Raw genomic sequence first — 18,709 nt, 5'->3', positions numbered from 1 at the left:
TACGAGGCACCGGCAACGATCTGCTGATCGTCGGTGTCTATGTGGACGACCTCGTCGTGGTGGGAGCGAACCAGGCTGAGGTTGTCAAGTTCAAGGGCGAGATGGCGAGGCTTTTCAACATGAGCGATCTCGGACTGCTCCACTACTACCTGGCGATCGAAGTCTGTCAGAGCTTGATGGGCATCACTTTGTGCCAGAGCACCTACGTAGGCAAGATCATCGAGAAGGCTGGGCTCTCAGGGTGAAATCCGTGCGACACTCCAATGGAGCCACGCCTGAAATAGAGCAAGGCGAGCTCAAATCCTCCGGTGGACAAGACCATGTACCGCAGCATCGTCGGGAGCCTAAGGTACTTGGTTCACACGCGTCCTGACATTGCGTTTGCAGTTGGCTATGTGAGCCGGTTCATGGAGGCGCCCATGACTGAGCATTGGAGAGATGTCAAGCACTTGCTAAGGTACATCGCCGGAACAAAAACCCATGGGTGTGTATATCGCCGTGGGAAAGGAACGCTAGAATTGATCAGATACAGTGATGTCGATCACGCCGGAGACGGAGATGACAGGAAGAGCACCTCTGGCGCTATCTTCTTCCTTGGCCGGAGCCGGTCAGCTGGCAGTCCTAGAAGCAGCGTGTGGTGGTGCTGTCGTCATGCGAGGCGGACTACATTGCCGGCGCCACCGGGGCATGTCAGGGAGTGTGGCTGTCACGCCTGGTTGCAGATCTGCTGAACACGAAGGTCATCGCGCTGTTGCTCTACATCGACAACAAGTCTGCGCTTGCCCTTGCCAAAAACCCGATGCTACATGATCGTAGCAAAGACATCGACATTCAGTTTCATTTCATCCGGGACTGCATCAACAATGGCGTTTTGGTGGCCGATTTAATCAGAACCAGTGATCAGCTGGCAGACTTATTCACAAAGCCACTCCCACGCGCACGACTCCAGGAGCTACGCGTCCATAGTGGTGTCTTTAGTATAGAACCAATGCAACAAGATTAAGGGGGAGATTGTCAAGGATAATCTTGTTTACTTAGTCGTTGTGCTTAGTCTTGGTGCTTAAGTTTAGGTGTAGTGGTTAGTCAGACGTGGTGCTCCTGTGCGTGCATGCCACGGCTGAGACCGGGTCTTTTTTCCTTGCATGCAGAGTCAATAGGTGGAGCTAAAATTGTGGGCACGATGGTCATGCACTTGGCTGTGGGATGGCGCAGCCGGTTGCGGGAGCATGGGCACATGCGAGTTTGCGACCAGGTCCTGAGTCTCACCTATGAATGAGTTAATAAAAGGAGAAAATGCAGTAAGCAGATGTGCGCTGCGCAAAAGACCGTCTTCAGTGCTCACTGTTGTTCATCTAGTTTATCGCGCGTCCGAGTGACAGTGAGGCTGAGTGCTCTAGCGACCGATCGATCCCTATCTGTTTCCAACAAAGTGCGGATTGTGCAGAGCCGGAGCCAACAGGGAACACCAGAATAGGCAGGCAAGGGCGCAAGGCAACAGGCCAATAGCCATCGCTTGCTGATTGGGGTTGCGGTCCTTGGGGAGACGAAACGGAAGGTGACGGCGAAGAATCCGGGATTGGCATTGGCAATTTTGGAAAGAGGAAGACGAGGAGTCGGGGAGACGAATGGGTGTTGACTGCTGACCACTGAAGTGCTGAGTCTAGGACCCTGGGTATGACCTGTGTCGTGCGGTGCGCTTCGTGGGTTCGAGAGTTCGGGTACAGTAGGTCAGTACCCGAATTATCTTGATTAACTTTGGTAGGGGTGTAATCTGAATAAATATTATCGGACATTCGAACCGTCCAAAATGGTCGAATAGAGATTCGAATGCATTTTTTCGGATATCCGGACTTATTTTCGAATAACAAATACAAATAAGGATATTTATATCGAAATCAAATATAATATAATAAACATCCGACGGATACCAAATATCCAATACATTTTTCGAATACATCTGAACAGTATCCGATAAATATCCAATCAAAATTTATTTATATTTTATTTAAATACGACATGAAGGTCGCACATACATACAGTCTTGCTCCGATGTCTCGTGTTCCCTTTATAGAGCCAAGTCACCCCAACGAAATTGGATAGGCAAGGTGGGATTAAAAGTGGCTGCAGATTTGCAAAGAGTAGGTCGCGCTAAAGCGCGTGGGCCATCAGGGCCAACCGGTTAGAAGCTAGTTTGGCCATTCGACTCAAACACAAGCCACAACACACATAGCGTACTTTTTACTTTTTTGTTTTTATATTATTTCCCCTTTTTCTGTGATTTGTTCTTAAATAATAATCCATTTGGATTTTGAACTTTGTAGGATGGTCAATTGATTAGAACGTGTGCGATATACTATGTGATTTGATTCTTAAACAATAATTCTTTTTATGTGATTAGTTTCTTAATTAATAATTCTTTTTATGTGATTTGCTTCTGAAATAATAATACAACATTTCTTCCACTTGCTGCGTGAATTGTACGTTAAATCACTGTAAGTATTAAATTTCAACATAATCAATACTTCATTTTATAATTTTCTTGTGGGACTTGATGTTATCTCCTTATAGAATGTTTATTTGTCTTGGTAACTTATTTGCAATTTTCGATCGACACTAGAATACTTTATGAATTTAATTGCATTTGATGGTTTTCTATATAAATAAATTACTAATACACATATAGCCTAAAAATTCATAAAATTTTACGGAGGCACAACATATGTCCATATATAATCCTAAAAGTACATGGACTCAAGGAGTGGCTAAATGATTATAATAAATGTGATATGTGTGGGATGGTGTATTACACGAGCCGATAAAAAAATCGTTACTGATGCTATCCGTGTCCGACTAGGTCCGTATTCGACATGCGGCTATCCGTATTTGCATCCGAGAATATTCGTATTCATATTTGTATCCGAAGCTATTCGTATTCGAATTCGAATTCAAATCAAAATATGAAAACAAATATGGTTCCAGTGATATCTGTCCGTATTCGATCCGATTACACCCCTAAACTTCGGCATTCCTGGGTTGCTAAGCGAATATGGATTTCGGGTTTCGGTTACTTCGGCTTCGGGTTTGGAAATTTTCGGGTTCCGTGTTCAGGTTTGGGAATTATGTTCGGACTAAACCATGATCATTCACTCAGCTTCTCCAGTACTCTTGGTCAAGACTCAGCGCTCGTCCTTCGTCACACCTAGTAAAGCACGAACCCGTATGATCTTCATCTTCGTTGTCGACCACTGTCTCCTGTACACCTACACCTGCACACCACAAGCCGAGAGAGATGTCTACACATACAAACTCATGCCTTTGTTAGTCCAACTGACTCACTTCAAGGTGCTACCTATTGACAACCACTCATCACAACCCAAACACAATAGCACAAAGTCAATCTTGTGTTCGCATATATTTTCTTATTATATATCCAATTTTATTTTTAAAAGCTTTAAGAGATATTTTCATGAGTTTCAAATATTTTATTTGGGTTTGTCGTGTCCTAATATATCTCTAGAATTTTTCTCGGGATTTTAGAAGTTTAGACACATTTTTCATATATAGAAAATCGTGTCTTGTATTTATGAGATTTTTCATAAAAAGGATGAAACTGTCCTAAAAATCCATTTTTTGTTTATAGGGTAGAGAAGTAATTTGAATTGTTTTAAAATTAATGACATAAGATTATGGATTTAGAGTTTATGGAGAAAAATAAGAATTCTAACTTTAGGTCCTTACATTTCTTGTTTCGCATGCCCGTGGGCTCAATAATTGTCTATATGAAGTCGACTGAAAGTAAACAGGACAACACACATATAGACACCTAATACGTCGGCACACTCTTCGTAGTTGACCTGCAACGCAAGGCCACCTTTAGCTCCTTGTGTTCTTGGACACGGGGTTTTCTTTATCTGTTGATATATCATGTTTATCTATAATAAAAATTACTATTTTTATTAGAATTTGGTTTAAATTTAATTTGAACATTATTTGATTTTGTTTTTGATATTTCTAATTTATCTGATTACCTTTGAGCTTCATCGACTTCATTTATGGATAAGACCAGATCTAACGTGGGTCGGTACAATATCGACCTTTAGCATGGTGAACCTGGCGGTCAGTACCGATCGAGACGATCCCAGAGTCGGTCGGCTAAGTCATCTGGCTGGTTGGGCTGTTGACCTCCGGGTGGTACCGCCCTCATTCGAGACCGCACGGTCGGTACCAACCGACGCATTAGGGCCACAGCCAAAACCGATCGGACATGGTCGGTATCGCTCGTTGTTTGTATATGTTGTTTGTATATGTGTCAACATATGATTGACCTATTCAATTTCAAGCATTTCAATTTGAAAAAATCAAAAAAAAAATCCAGAACTCACACCCTAAAAATAGAGGGGATTCCTCCCCTGGTTTCACCCGCAATCATCTTCCCTTCTTTCACTCGTACTCACACACGTTCACACAGTTCCATCTCCATTTAGATATGAACTCGAGGTGGAGTCCCAACTCCGAAACTTTTGCCTCAACTCAACTTATTTCTATTTGAAGGATCGAATCTTGCGACCAAAAGAGGGTGAATGAGAGCCAATAAAAATATTTGCATTCAGGCAACTTTGTCTTGCTTCCCAATGTCACACCTTAACCTCCAACACTTTAAATAGCACACGAGAGGTGTGCAAAATTTCCTGTGACATACATGAGTTCAATGAAACAAACATATCACAAAACAGACATCAAAAACCCCAAAACAACCCAAAATTGTGACGCTCATTTAGGTTGTTTTCATCATCTCGGATTTTAATTCTAGAATGAAAATCGATCTGACGGACTCCAATTAGGCTGAAATTTTGCACACACCATCACAAGGGAGTTTCTAAGGTGTCCACAAAATTTGAGCTGAAAAGACTTTAAACTTTAAAGTCAGAAAACTTGAACTTGACTTGGGGTTTTGTCAAAAGAGCAAATCTGTAAAAACAACTTGTCCACTAGTTGAATCAACTCATACCCAAGGTTGCAATGAATCTATGACAGTTTCTAAGCCAAAGATTAGCCCCAAAATACCACAAACTTGTGAAGGGAAATTTCAACTTTAAAACTCAAACTATAGGGCTTGAGAGGAGAAGAAGCAACTTAAAAGAATATACCATCAAATTTGGCACAAAATGTTACACCCCGAGGGCTGAGTGTTGTTACGGCCACACTTCCTCAAAAATCCATGAACCTAGATGATATGGTTTCAAAACATCTAAGCATCTCCTAGCTAAAGAGAAAGAGGAGGACTATAAACTGAGTGAGGGAAATGAGTGTGCTAAAAGAGACAGTTGAATGGTTCAACCCTCCCCTCCTATTTATAGAGGGTTATTCCTTTTAACTAAACTACCCCTGTATACTTAGAGCCTATCTACTCAGCTAGGGACAAAATAGACAAACTCTTGGAATTTTGATCTGACAACCATGTAGTCTTCAAGAAGTTGCTTTGCCCTGACGCACCCTTCGTGATGACGACATGTGCCACCTCCGAGCCAGGTTTTGAGGCCCAAACTCGGTGAAACCTACAAACTGTCATGCTGGGTAGTTTTGAGGATCAACCACCAAAACACCGCAAGTAGCATACTCCATATGTATTCTCTACATCCTAGACATGTATCTTGTTGGTTCGTAATAATCACGTCGACGACACGATTCGCTCTGACATGTCCTTGTACCTATCGATGTCCCAGGTGTCAGCCACCATGGCTAGTCACTCGGTTTCTCTAGTCCCTCGGTCAAGACTCAACGCTCGTCGTTCAATGCTCCTGGTCCATCAACACGAACCCACATGACCTTCACCTTCTATATCGCCCCCTATCTCTGGACTCTACACCGCAACAGAAGCCAAGAAACATGTCGCAACAACACACTCATGTCTCGGTTAGTCCACCCGACTAAACCCAAGATGCTACACGTGTTAACAATCACTCATCACAACCCGAACCACAAGGGAACATATCAATCTTGTTCTTAATGTCCCCCTTGATGAGTACATTATCCACACCACCGCACAAATGCAAAAATCAGCAGAAAAGAATGAAGGAAGAAGAACTCACTCAAATAATAAAAGGCTAGACAAAAGCTAAATCCATGTCATCGAAAGTGAGCAAAGCTTGGTACCCAAAGATATGGGCAACGACTCAACACAACTAAGCAAAGTTTGGCTAGCCCTCAAGAAGAGACAAAAAATGGGATCAACATCATTTGCCAGAGATCAGAGCCAAATTAGAGCGAAAGATAGCAATAAGGCTGAAAGCTAAGCTAGTCCCTCCAAAAATAGGCAAATCGATCAACACAACTAGCAAGACATCTCTCAAAAACTCCCCCTTACAGAATAAACTACCCCTAAACAAAAGTACTTAGGGCCTCATAAAGAAATGCATCCTAAACAAGATTTATGTGTATAGTTCTCCACCTTGTTGATAAACGCACACGGCAAGCACTACGCAAATGCACAAAAACAACAACTCTAACACTGTTTTTCTTCATTTGGTTGTGTTCTTTACCTTTCCTAGCTTAGATATAGGCTAGTTGGTATGATCGAAACCAAGATTGCATAGCAGTGTTTTGCGGTAGAGATAGCAACACTTACACAAAACAATAGTTGCACTAGCTTGCTTGGTAATACGCATAGGTTTTGTTTAAGAGGTAAAATTAGAGGCATATATTAGTTTGAAAATAGTTGTCTGAATTCACCCCCTCTCCTTCTTAGGTGTCCACTTTCCATTCATGTGTAAACCTATACACACCACTCTAACACTCATTGGACATGCTCGGTATAACATCAAATACCACACTAGAGAAGGCACTCAAAGAGTATGTAATCAAAATGCACTAGACATGTCCAATGTGTGCACCATGTTCCTAACATATGTTACTGACTAGTTTATAGTCGTTGAAATTATAGCCATTGGCAAGGAACCAAACGTGTTTAGCGTAGGAACTGATGGTGCATTATACATGTTTGGTACCCTTGATTTTAGCCCACCAAGAGGTAATAATTTGATTTCAATGTGGGCTTGACTAGTATCCCCTTTGCTAGCCTTGGCTAGTATCCATTCACTTCTTACACTTGAGAAGACCTCTTAGGGATCGAGAAACACACCCTACTCACATTCATCTTGTAGATCATCATTTGCATGACATTGGAGAGTTTCTAGTGCATAGCATATAGTAGCTACATCTTATGGCACTAGTTGAGCCAATCGAATTGGTTGTACTCTTATTAATACTAGAGATTGTTGTCACCTAGATAGCCTAGAGTTTGTGAGATCATTAAGAAAATATTAGAAATTGGTGCTAACTTAGATAATCGATTGTTAGGAGTTCTTGTGCTCATTACTCATGGGATATTCATAAAAAGTAACTATAGTGGAACCATGGATTCTTGAAGTGCCTCTCTAGAGTGGTTATTATGGTGCCCTTATTGTGGGCTTGCATGTGGTGATGATTAGCATGTAAACACCAATCTTGGATTCACCATGACAAGAACGTAGGTTGTTGGCAAGCAATCCAACATCGATAATATATTTTGTGTAATGTCTTTCACTGTGTGGTTTGCACTATATGCTTGTTCTTCCAATCACATTTATCTTTGTGTTGTATGATATTTGGTCAACTAGCCTTGTGTACATTGTAACTAGTAATAATTGCTTTAGACTATATCCCTTACCAATAAGTAGCTTTTTCATTCAAAAGAAACTAAAGATCAAGCAACAATAATTGTTTAAAGGGCTTGCACAGAGTAAACTAGAGATAGAGCGAGTATATACTATCATGCTACTGTTTATTCTAATCATCTTTGCTCTAGTGATAATTGATGGCGTGTAGGGTAACTTTTATATTCTATTCACCCCCTCTAGCCATCTAGATCCTATCTATTGGTATCAAACAAGGTCACCATTAATTGCAAGGTTTGACAATCTATAGTGTAAAAGATAGCAACTAATCAAGTTGTCAAGCTACCTCACTTTGATGGGATAAATTATGATTATTGGAAAAAGAGGATGTGTTTGAATTTAAAGGCGAGCCAAGAGATTTTGGTTGTAGTGCATGAGTTAATTATAGTTCTTGATATAAAGGACCCAACACCAAAAGAGTAGGAAATTGCAATTAAATGATCAAGCTCTCAATGTGATCTATGAATTTCTTGATCTAAAGGTCTTTTGAGTCAAACAAAGACTTAGCATTTGCACATGAGGTGTGGTAAAGGATCGAGGATTCATAGAGGGTACACCAACAGTAAAAGAAGTAAAGTTTGATTTCAATGTGGTCAAGGCTCAAGGATTCATATTTAAAATACATGAATTAACATCAACATCTTTACATCTATTACAAATTGTAACATGCTCAATAGAATATGAAGATGCATGATTCATTTAGTTTCACAATCTTAGCATTTAAATCATCATTAGCATTCCTAAGACTAGAAACAGAAGCATTGCAATTATTTAGCTCTTTAGACAAAATTTTATTCTTTTCTACTTCATGAGCTAAAGCCTTCTCTATTTTGACAAGTTTCTCATGCCCATCAAAGAGAAGATCTTATTGCTTCTCTAAGAGTTCATTCTTCTCATTGATGGAGTTAATTAAATCATTGATTTTGTCAATTTTATATCTATCAATGCCTTTAAACAGCTTACTTATATCCTCATCATCATTGTCACTAGAGGAGGTATATTTGTGAGTATCTCTAGAAAATACCTTCTTTTCCTTTGCCATAAAGCATGTGTGGCAGACTTTTGGGAAAATGGAAGACTTGTTGAAGGCAATTGTAGCGAGGCCTTCATCGTCGGAGTCGGAGGAGCTACAGTTCGAGTCCCACTCCTTGCTGATGTGGACTTTGCCCTTTTTTCTTCTTGTAGAATTTCTTCTTTCTACCTGCTTTCCCTTTTTATCTTTTCATGGTCATCATCGTTATATGGACAGTTAGAAATAAAATGCCCAGTCTTGCCACGGTTGAAGCAAGTGTGCTTCCCCCATGGCTTGGTGCCATTGTTCTTACGCCCCTTCAATGATCGCTTGAATCTCCTGATGATAAGTGTCATCTCATCATCATTTAGGCCGGTTGCCTCGATTTGCGCCACTTTACTTGTGGTCTCCTCATTTGTTGCTTTGAAGGCAACAACTTGTGGCTTGATGGAGGAGATATTCCCGTTGGAAAAGTCATCAACGTACTTGGCCTACATGGCCATCATCTAATGGCTTATGAACTTGCCAAGTACCTTCTTGGGCATCATCTTTTCATACCTAGGATTTTCACGAATCAAGGAGACAAGAGTCGGATCTAAAACAGTGAATGACCTTAACATGAGTTGGATGACTTCATGTTTTATACACTGGACCCCCAACAGTGTTGTCGTCTATAGGATCCTGACTGGGAGTCTGGGACTTTCTATCTAGAGCTGGCACCGGACCAATCCGGCCCCCCACTGCCCCCACATGTCAATTATCTGTTGAGATAGCCATTGGAGACAGAGTAGTCGTAAGACTCTAAGGTCCGATGCACCACCGGACCATGGGATGATGATTTTTAGCCAAAACCCCGAGAGCGCCGAGTTCTCTGTTCACGGTCCGACACACCATCGGACCATGGTCTCGCGCACCAGGCCATCGGTTCTTCTTTAAGGCACCCTGGACAGACGGTCCAGTGCACCATCCGACCGGTGTGGTGAGCCACATAATAGCCTAGTTTTTGCTCTTTTTAGCAAATCTTCTCTAATTCGAATTGGCTGTACTTGGGAGATTTCTTATGACTTAGACAAATATATTAAGAGTATGGCCAAGTTTGAATGCACTAGAGCTAATAGTTAGCTACTAAAATTAGCTGAAGACATCCAAACAGTCTAGCTGATATTTCAGCTATTAGCTATTTTTAGCAAATTGTCTAATAGTTAGCTAGCCAATTCTACTAGCAATTTTTTTGCCAACTAACTATTAGTTCTAGTGCATTCAAACACCTCCATGTTTAACTTGTCTAAGTCACAGATTCATACCTTTAGCTCAGTCTTCAACTCAGAACCTGTTCTAGCTCAAAACAAGCACCAGAAAGAACTTTCTCCAAAGTATGTGTTATTTAACAATCTAAAGTGCTTAAAAATGTTCTAATGGGAAATTAGAACGTATTCAAATCTTAGACTAGTCATGGTTCAATTCCTTAAAGATTTTCCCAGATTTGTTTTTGTTTGGGCTAGATATTGAGTAGTATGTCACAATTTGATTCTTATGGGCCTATGAGTGTACATTTAGCAAACTAGTTAGGTCACAAGGTTGTGTTGGACATTAATCACCAAAACTAAGTTAAAATGGCATATATTGCATTTCCATTTCAATATCCTCATTTTTGGTGATAGATGTCAACACAGCCAAAGCATAGATAAGTAATTCAACTTGCTAACTTGTTCACTATCCAACATAGGCTTATAAGAAGAAATTTGAAGGTTAAAACTGAGTTGAATGACAAAGTCTGAATTTTTCAAAGATTTGGTATATTTAGACCATTGAGCCATCGCTTGTTTTAAATTTTGCAAACTAAGACATTTTCAAAGTTTTAAACCTTTTCTTCCTTCTAAGTTAAATAAACTATGAGTTTGACAAATCAGAATAGTTTTGACATAAAGGAACTTTATTTTGGTAAAAACTCCATCTTTTAGTGATTTTTACAATAAGAGCTCCTCTTATCTATCAATAGCGTTTTGGATCAAAAGAAAAGTTCAAAACACAAAAAAAATGAATACTCAATTGGTGGGTTGGTCCATTTGCTTTGACCTATAATTTCTCTCCATTTGGCATCAGCCGCCAAAAACAGAAAAAGTTAAGTTGGTCTTTTCCCATTATGCCTCACAAGATAGATAAAGACGAAATAGAAACAATGAAACAAGGTGAATCAAAGGCAAGAAGTCTTTGATACCAAAATGCAGTGAAAGTGCCTTTCTTTGACCGAATTCACCATTTCCCTTTCAATATTTGAGACTACATAAATGATCAACTTGAAAGCATTGTTAGTCTCAAAAAGGTCAACTTATAGACTATGCTCCCCCTAAATCTGTGCATCAATACACTAAGACTTGGAGGACCAAGGATGATTTCTACAACTTTAACCTTCAAATAAGCATAAATATGGATAATTAAGAAAAAGTACCAAGTAAACAATATGATTAAAGGTATATAAAATAAATGCAAAGTGTGCAATACTTCTGTTGGGGGCCTTCGTCTTCCGAAGGTCCTCAAAAGCATGATTTAACAATGTTTTCTAAGTGTAACATATGAACAGGTACCTTAGGACTCGGGTTAAAATCTTATACGATGTGAAAAGCATGGGCGAGACGAAGGTTGATGTTGCTCCGAAGCTACACGCAAGAAAGCTTCAGCGCAATGGCAGAAAAAGGAACCGACTTAAAGAGGAAAAGGCTATCTAGTCTCTGTTGGGTTGTCCATAAGTCAATAGTAAATATGAAGGGCATGAATGTAAATTTACACAGGCTGCGCCCTGTGCCTATAAATAGATGAACAGTACCCATGTACTATTCACGCTGACTTGTATTCATTTGTGCGTCACGCTTGAACGTTTACCTTCTGTCAAGCCGAAGGTACAAATGTAATTCAATATTGTTTCTGTTTATCCATGTTAATGTGAAGAAGATATATTAATAATGTCATATAATTATTCATGTTATCTCTTATATTTTATATGCTTCTTCTTTCATTAACACATGCTGTGATGATGAAGGTATACTCTTCATGACCTTCGTCCGAAGACCATTATATCCTAAGGGAAATAATGCTTCAAAGGACGAAGGACCTTTAACCATTAATATTTGTGTTGCCTTGTTCTTAATTCATAGCATTTGAGAACAAGTCCCCAACATTGGCACCCACCTCCGGTGTACTCACTTCCACAACCTTCGGCAAAGCACTGACCTTCGTCATGCCGCCGAAGAAGATAACAGCACCAGGGGTTGCTGCACTGCAGCCACTGGACACAAATCAGGAGACTCTCTCTCTCTCTCTCCGAGAGGCTCGAAGCCAGAAGAGAAAGGCCACCAGTCCAACACTCTAGGAGGAGGAGTTGGACCAAGAGATCAGGGACATGGAAATCATCCATCAACAAGTGCAAAGGAAAAATCATAAGATGGCTCGACTGGCCGATCTTGAAAGGGAAGATCGATGAAGCTACTGAGGAAGTGCGTCAACTTGCTCAAGATGACCAAGACCAAAGGCCCCAACACAGGGAGCTTTGTCAACAGGGCCTATTCAACGAAGATGGATAGTACGATGATTTTAGTCATGATACCTTTACTTTTGATGATGCTTCTCCCTTGGCAGCAGAAGTGCAGGCTACTCCATGGCCCCCATCATACAAGCCACCTAAGCTCCCCATGTATGATGGGCACTCAGATCCAAAGCAGTTTCGGATGAGCTACGAAGCAACTATATCTTTGTACGGGGGCAATACCGCAGTCATGGCGAAGTCCTTCGTCATGGCAGTCCGGAACGTAGCCCAGACATGGTATTCTTCTCTACGGCCAGGGACAATCACGTCGTGGCAGAAGCTCAAGGACATGCTGGTTACCAGTTTCCAAGGTTTTCAAACGAAGCTAGTCACAGCTTAGACCCTGTTCCAGTGCACGCAAGACCATGAGGAATACCTTCAGGCGTATGTCTAAAGGTTCTTGTGACTATGGGCACAAGCGCCCACAGTGCCCAATGAAATTGTCATTGAGGCCATGATCAAGGGTCTTCGACCAGGACCTACGGCTCAATACTTTGCCAGAAAGCCCCCACAAACTCTGGAGAAGCTGCTTCAGAAGATGGATGAGTACATCCGGGCTGACAACGACTTCCGCCAAAGAAGGGAGGAAGCTTATAGATTCTCTGAGATGACTAGGGGCTTCAGAGGAAGAATCCACCCGAGGCATGTCAGGTCGATCCACAGCTCCAGTCAGAACGACGATAAAGGAAGTCAGCCTCAGAGGTCACAATACATCTCACAATCTTTGGGGCAACAGCAAAGCTCTTTCAGGCCGCCAGCTCCAAGGGGCAAAGGCGTCAGGGGCTTCGGAGGAAGATATGGGGACCAACCCACAAAGATATACTGCTTATTCGGTGGTGAGGACAAGAGCCATACTACAAGAATGTGCCAAATCACTATTCAGAAGCAAAAGGAGATCGCAGAAGCCGAAGCTCAGCAAAATCAACCGAAGCAGGTCTTACACACTGCTTCGTGCCACTCTCCCTACATACCAGAATATGTGGGCAATCATCCTGCAGCTTCTGTTGCTTCGGCTAGTCATTCACAGGCTTCCTGGCCACAGCTCCCACCCCCACCACCACTACAACCGACCTATTCCCGAAGTCAGCAACCAGAAGGGCGCCAGCACTCCCAACAACAACGTGAATTCAGGGAGGAATCTGAAGCTCGCACAGTCAACAGTACTATGCCAGAATCAAAGCACATTTATTGAGCGATATCCTACCTTTGAAATACTTTTATGTTTTATGTCAATTTGTTTTTCAATAAGGAACAAGCAATGTAAATCTAGTTTTAAATTCATGTAATGATTTTTTTCTATTGAGATGGAATATATCTTCTTCACTGATTTACGAAGCTCAAAAATCGCTGAAGCTCAAAAGTCGTTCCTAAGGGAATGCAGAGCTAAAAATTGCCAAAGCTACCAAAAAAGTCGTTCCCAAGGGAGCGCAATGTAAGTTTTGCCGAAACTACAAAAAAGTCGTTCCTAAGGGAGCGCATGTAGCATCCCGAAAATTCAAATCTTGAAATTTTCTCAAACTCACTCTAAATTCAAAATGAATTTCAAATTTCATTTCAAAATGTTTGTTTGCGAGTTGATATCAACAAATAAAATATAGTGGTCTATATTCTCCAAAATCCTCCTCAAAATATCCTACAAATATTTCCCCAATGATCCCCCTCGAATTGTTTCTAGAAATACTGCCCAAATATTCCACCGATATATCTCCAAATATTTTTATCTCGAGAAATACCTTCAGAATCATTTTTCAAGTCCCCACAAATATTTTCTTCATAACTTTCTTCATGCTCATACGTATATGTATGCCTCCGGTGTCATACGTTGAGCTCTACAAGCTAATTACTCTCATATAAGACAAATCCATGCTAATCTCCCACTAATCCTCTCACCCTCCCACTAATCCTCTCATCCCTCCCCCTAATCCCCCCACCATGACTATAAATAGAGGGGCAAGGGCCTCCTCTCATCCCAAGCCATTTCATGGCAACTCCGCCCCCCACACGCCCACTCCATGTTCCACACAAGCACACACTAGCACAAGGATCGTTCGGTCGTTCTTCGATCGTTCGTCCACCTGTTCTTAGTTTGTTCGTTCGTTCGTCCGATCGTTCGATCGTTCGTCCGATCGTTCATGGTTCGTTTGTCCGTTCGATCGTTCGTCAGTTCGTTCGTCCAAATAATCTTTTTCCTGCTGTTATGCTGCCGAAATTCCGATTGTTCGTTCGTTCAATCATTCGATCGTTCATCGTTCGTTCATAGTTCCTATTCATCGTTCATCGTTCGTTCATTGTCCCTATTCATCGTTCATCCAGATAATCTTTGTCCTGTCGTTATGGTACCGAAATTTCTATCATTCGGTCGTTCGATCATTCGATCATTCATCGTTCGTTCATAGTTCCTATTCATCGTTCATCGTTCGTTCATAGTCCCTATTCATCGTTCATCCGGATAATCTTTGTCCTGCCGTTATGCTGCCGAAATTTCGATGTTCGTTCATCCGATCATTCAATCGTTCATTCGTTCGTTCGTAGTTCCTATTCATCGTTCATCGTTCGTTCATAGTTCCTATTCATCGTTCATCGTTCATTCATACGACTGTTCACCATCACTATTCACCGTTACTATTCATCGATCATCCGATCACCCCAAATTTCAACCACTCATCCATCATGCTGTCCAGTCCACCTAAGACCAGCCATACCCATATTCCAGTCATACGAACTCCGGTGACTGTGATTTTCCTTCCAGTAGGGAACTTCCCATCTGGTCACCCATCCCATGTTTCTCCAAGTTGAGCACGCTTAACTTTGAGATTCCTTCGAACCAGGCTTCTAAACTCCGATTCTAATAATTCTTGTTTCTAAATTATTATCGAATTATTCCCTATCCAACCATGTCATCCCTTAAGCATGGTCCATATTCCAGAAAACTCCCAAAATACTCTTGTCCCATATTCTGCCTATAACTTCATATTCATACTAAGTCAGATGATTCATTCGTCACTATTCTCACCAACAGTGAACTTCGCTGTGCTACACCACATACACCTAGCTATAAATACACCTAGCTACCCTCTCCCTCTTCGCACACACTCAACACCCTCAACCAAGGCAAACACCCCACCCACTCAGTTACTCCACTCTGCCGGCTACACGCATAGTGTCGCTTCGCCTCCAGTCCACCCTCTTGGTAAGCACCTCCGCTCCACCACTAGTAGTATCTCAACACCACATGACACAGATTCTACTCAAGACTCTACCCATTCATATATCTCAATTCTGACCACTATACTAAATATTTGTTGGTATACTTGCTGGTTTGTATGTTTGCTTGTTCATGTTGCATAGTTATCGGAGCGTTCGTGTCGTCTCGTGGAGGCCCGATCTGCAAGTCTATGCCTGGTGGTGGAGCCAGAAGCCAGTTCCGCGAGCTCCCCTTCCCCATTCGCCGGATAAGCACGGCAAGCTCACTGGATCCCTTTGATGCATAAATTACCTATGATTTTTTAAAAACAACCCTCAGCCTGTTATTTTATGCATGATATGATTTTGAGACAAGTTATTATGGCCACCCAGCCGCTTGCCGCAATCAATCCTTGATATATTTGTTATAAATGATTTGAGAAAAGGTGTGAGTTTTCAAAAGAAAATGCTTTTCAAAATGTGTATGATGAAGGGTTTTCACCCTTATCACCTTTGAGTAGGGATGATCAGGGACTCCCTGGTTTAGGGGAGGGCCTAAGGTGATGGCTCAGCTAGTTTAGGTGTGAGCAGAAGGATTGTCCCCTCACATAAGGACCAGTTTGTCATCCTTCACTACCTGTACTCATGATAAGTACAACCACTCGAGACTGTATGGGCAGTCACTCAATCTGAACTCGTACAGTCCAAACCCCAGGGTTATTAAGGCTGGGGAGCACCGGGAGGATAAGGAGGGGGGATGTTTTGTCCGGTTTGGACATGGCGGTGGCCTGACTCCTTCCGGTATAACCGTTAAGGTAAGGTGCGAGGAAAGAAAGAGATTCGGCATTCGGGTCTCATGACGGTGAGATCGCAGAAACTAGACTAGTGGGTAAAGTGTACCCCTCTGCGCAGAGTTCAAACCTATTCGAATAGTCTGTGTCCACAGGAATGGACGAGTCTGGTGTGGTATGACAATTAGTGTTTTGTTTCAAAAAAAAGGGTGCGTTTGAGAAAAGTGGTTTTTAAAAGATCCGGCGGTTGAGCCATGAGCTATGGTGGACGGGAAGTCCAGTAGCTGTTTTTGAAAATGAAAACCAGTGGCAAAATGCTGAGATACCTGGATGGTTTAGTCCAGGGGATTTTATTCTATATTGAAAAACTTCCTGCTCCTTTGGGAGAGGATGCACTGTGAAAAATACAAAATGTTTTACAAAACAACCCTGCATAAAATATTGTTGTTTCTGCAAAATATCCTGAGCTCCACAAATTCCATGCATTATATATGATTTCCCATTCCGCGGGTGAAGGTGGGCTACTGAGTACGTTTGTACTCACCCTTTTTTATTTGTTGTTTTTCAGAAAAAGGAGATCGGGTAAGAGTTACGACTGTTCCCAACCTTGCTTGTGGCTGTTGGACCGCTGATTTACTTCGCTGCGTATATCGGGCTGCTTCGGCCCCACTCTGATGATATGTCCCGAGTTATGGACCAACTCTTAAAGTTGATTGCCACCTTTATAGGTTTGTCTTGTTTAAGCAGATCTGGAATCATCTGATGTATAAATGTGTTTACTAGCCTCCTGGGACTAGTAATTGTGTCACATTTGAGTCCCAGAGGATCTGGGGCGCTTCAGGTGGTATTAGAGTTGTTAGGTTGGCCGCAGTACGTAACCCTTAGCCTGATCTAAAAGTTTTTGAGTCAAAACTATTTTATTAAAAAAAATCTTGCTCTCATCCCTTCATTTCAAAAATGCTTTTCCCCCTTTCCTTCTCTTAGAAGTCAGATGGAGGTCGGTTGCCAAACCAGCTTTTGCCAGAATGAAGATGGTTTCCCCAAGTTGTTGAGAGCATGCACAGTCTGCCTCGGAATCAGGAGCCAACCAGAGAATGATGGTCGTGAATTCGTCGAGCATGGCACAGAGAAGTGTGTCGTGACTGTATACATTGGATCCAGTCTGCACCATGTGGAATGGAGTGTCACTGCTGCAGGGCGCAGATTCAAAGACACCTGCCAAGTCGTCGCTCGCAAGGCATTGAGGGCCCTGTGTCAGATCTATGAAGAAGAAGTGGCCGACACCCCGCTCAGATTCTTTCCACCCTTTCAGAGAAACCGTCCAGTTTGGATGGCCAGGATGCGTGCATTAGAAGGTCAGCAGCTGCTTGAGGACGACCCCACAGTCGTGTTCCTCACTGCATACCTGCTCACCCTGGATGCACAGTATGATTTCTTGGCTCGGCACCACCGTCAGATGATTGCCCGAGCAGAAGATGCAGAGAAGCGCAACCGTAAGCTCCATGAGAGATCTCACCTCAACTCAAGCCCGTGTAGCTTCCTTGGAAAGTCGTGAAGTCATTGTTGTTGAAGCCCTGAAGCAAGCCAAGGATGAGCATGTCCAGAAGTTGATGGAGGCCTACTTGGTAACCCATAACCAACGTAGAGCCCTGCGGATCCAAGAGTCCGCTTCATCCAACCCAGTTCAACCCATGAGAACTGAAGATCCCCAGATTCGTGAAGGTCACCCGGTCTCTATCAGAGGAGAGAAGAAGTCTTGGGAACTACCGGAAGGAGCCATCGTCTTGGAAGGAATTCCAGTCTTCCCTCAGGCTATGAATAAGCAAGAGCACCCCGAGTCCTCCCAAGATCCCCCACTAGAGTTGTTTGAGCCCCTCACCATGAAGAAGATTCTAGCACCGTCCCGTGAGATCAAAGAAGAAGCTACAAGCACCCCACCAGCACTGCCGCCCTCTGAGGAGCTGAAAGGGAAATGTGCCCTTGGGCCATTTCTAAGTATTTTGGTGATTGAGTGCCAACACAAGTACTCAAATGTGAATCTATGCCCATGAATGAACAAAGTGCAAATCAAGAGCTAAGGTATGTTTCTAAGTCTTAGTACATTGGTTTTATGTACTAATATACTTGTCTAAGTATCAGAAACAGGAAGAAGAAGAAAAGAGGAGAGTTGGCTGTGTACAGCCAAGAGGCTGTTTCGGTCTGGGGCACCGGACTGTCCGGTGGTGCACCGGACAGTGTCCGGTGGTGCACCGGACAGTGTCCGGTGCGCCAGGGTGCCTCGAGCGAAGTGGCCGCTCTCGGGAATTCGCCGACGGCGTACGGCTAAAATTCACCGGACTGTCCGGTGTGCACCGGACTGTCCGGTGAGCCAACGGTCGGCCGGGCCAACGGTCGGCCGGGCCAACGGTCGACCGCGCGATCTGCGCAGGAC

The 18,709-nt window shown here is 42.5% G+C and overlaps 1 pseudogene; it reads left to right on the top strand.

The window, feature by feature from the left end:
• The first annotated feature begins 320 nt into the window (after nucleotides 1-320).
• Nucleotides 321-18,709, top strand: part of LOC109941739 (probable protein phosphatase 2C 48) — a 55,225-nt pseudogene continuing 36,836 nt past the window's right edge.

Source organism: Zea mays, chromosome 8 (genome assembly GCF_902167145.1).
Source record: "Zea mays cultivar B73 chromosome 8, Zm-B73-REFERENCE-NAM-5.0, whole genome shotgun sequence".
NCBI classification, from domain to species: domain Eukaryota; kingdom Viridiplantae; phylum Streptophyta; class Magnoliopsida; order Poales; family Poaceae; genus Zea; species Zea mays.
The sequence above is the reverse complement of the archived record's forward strand: the minus strand, read 5'-3'. Positions and strand labels throughout refer to the sequence as shown.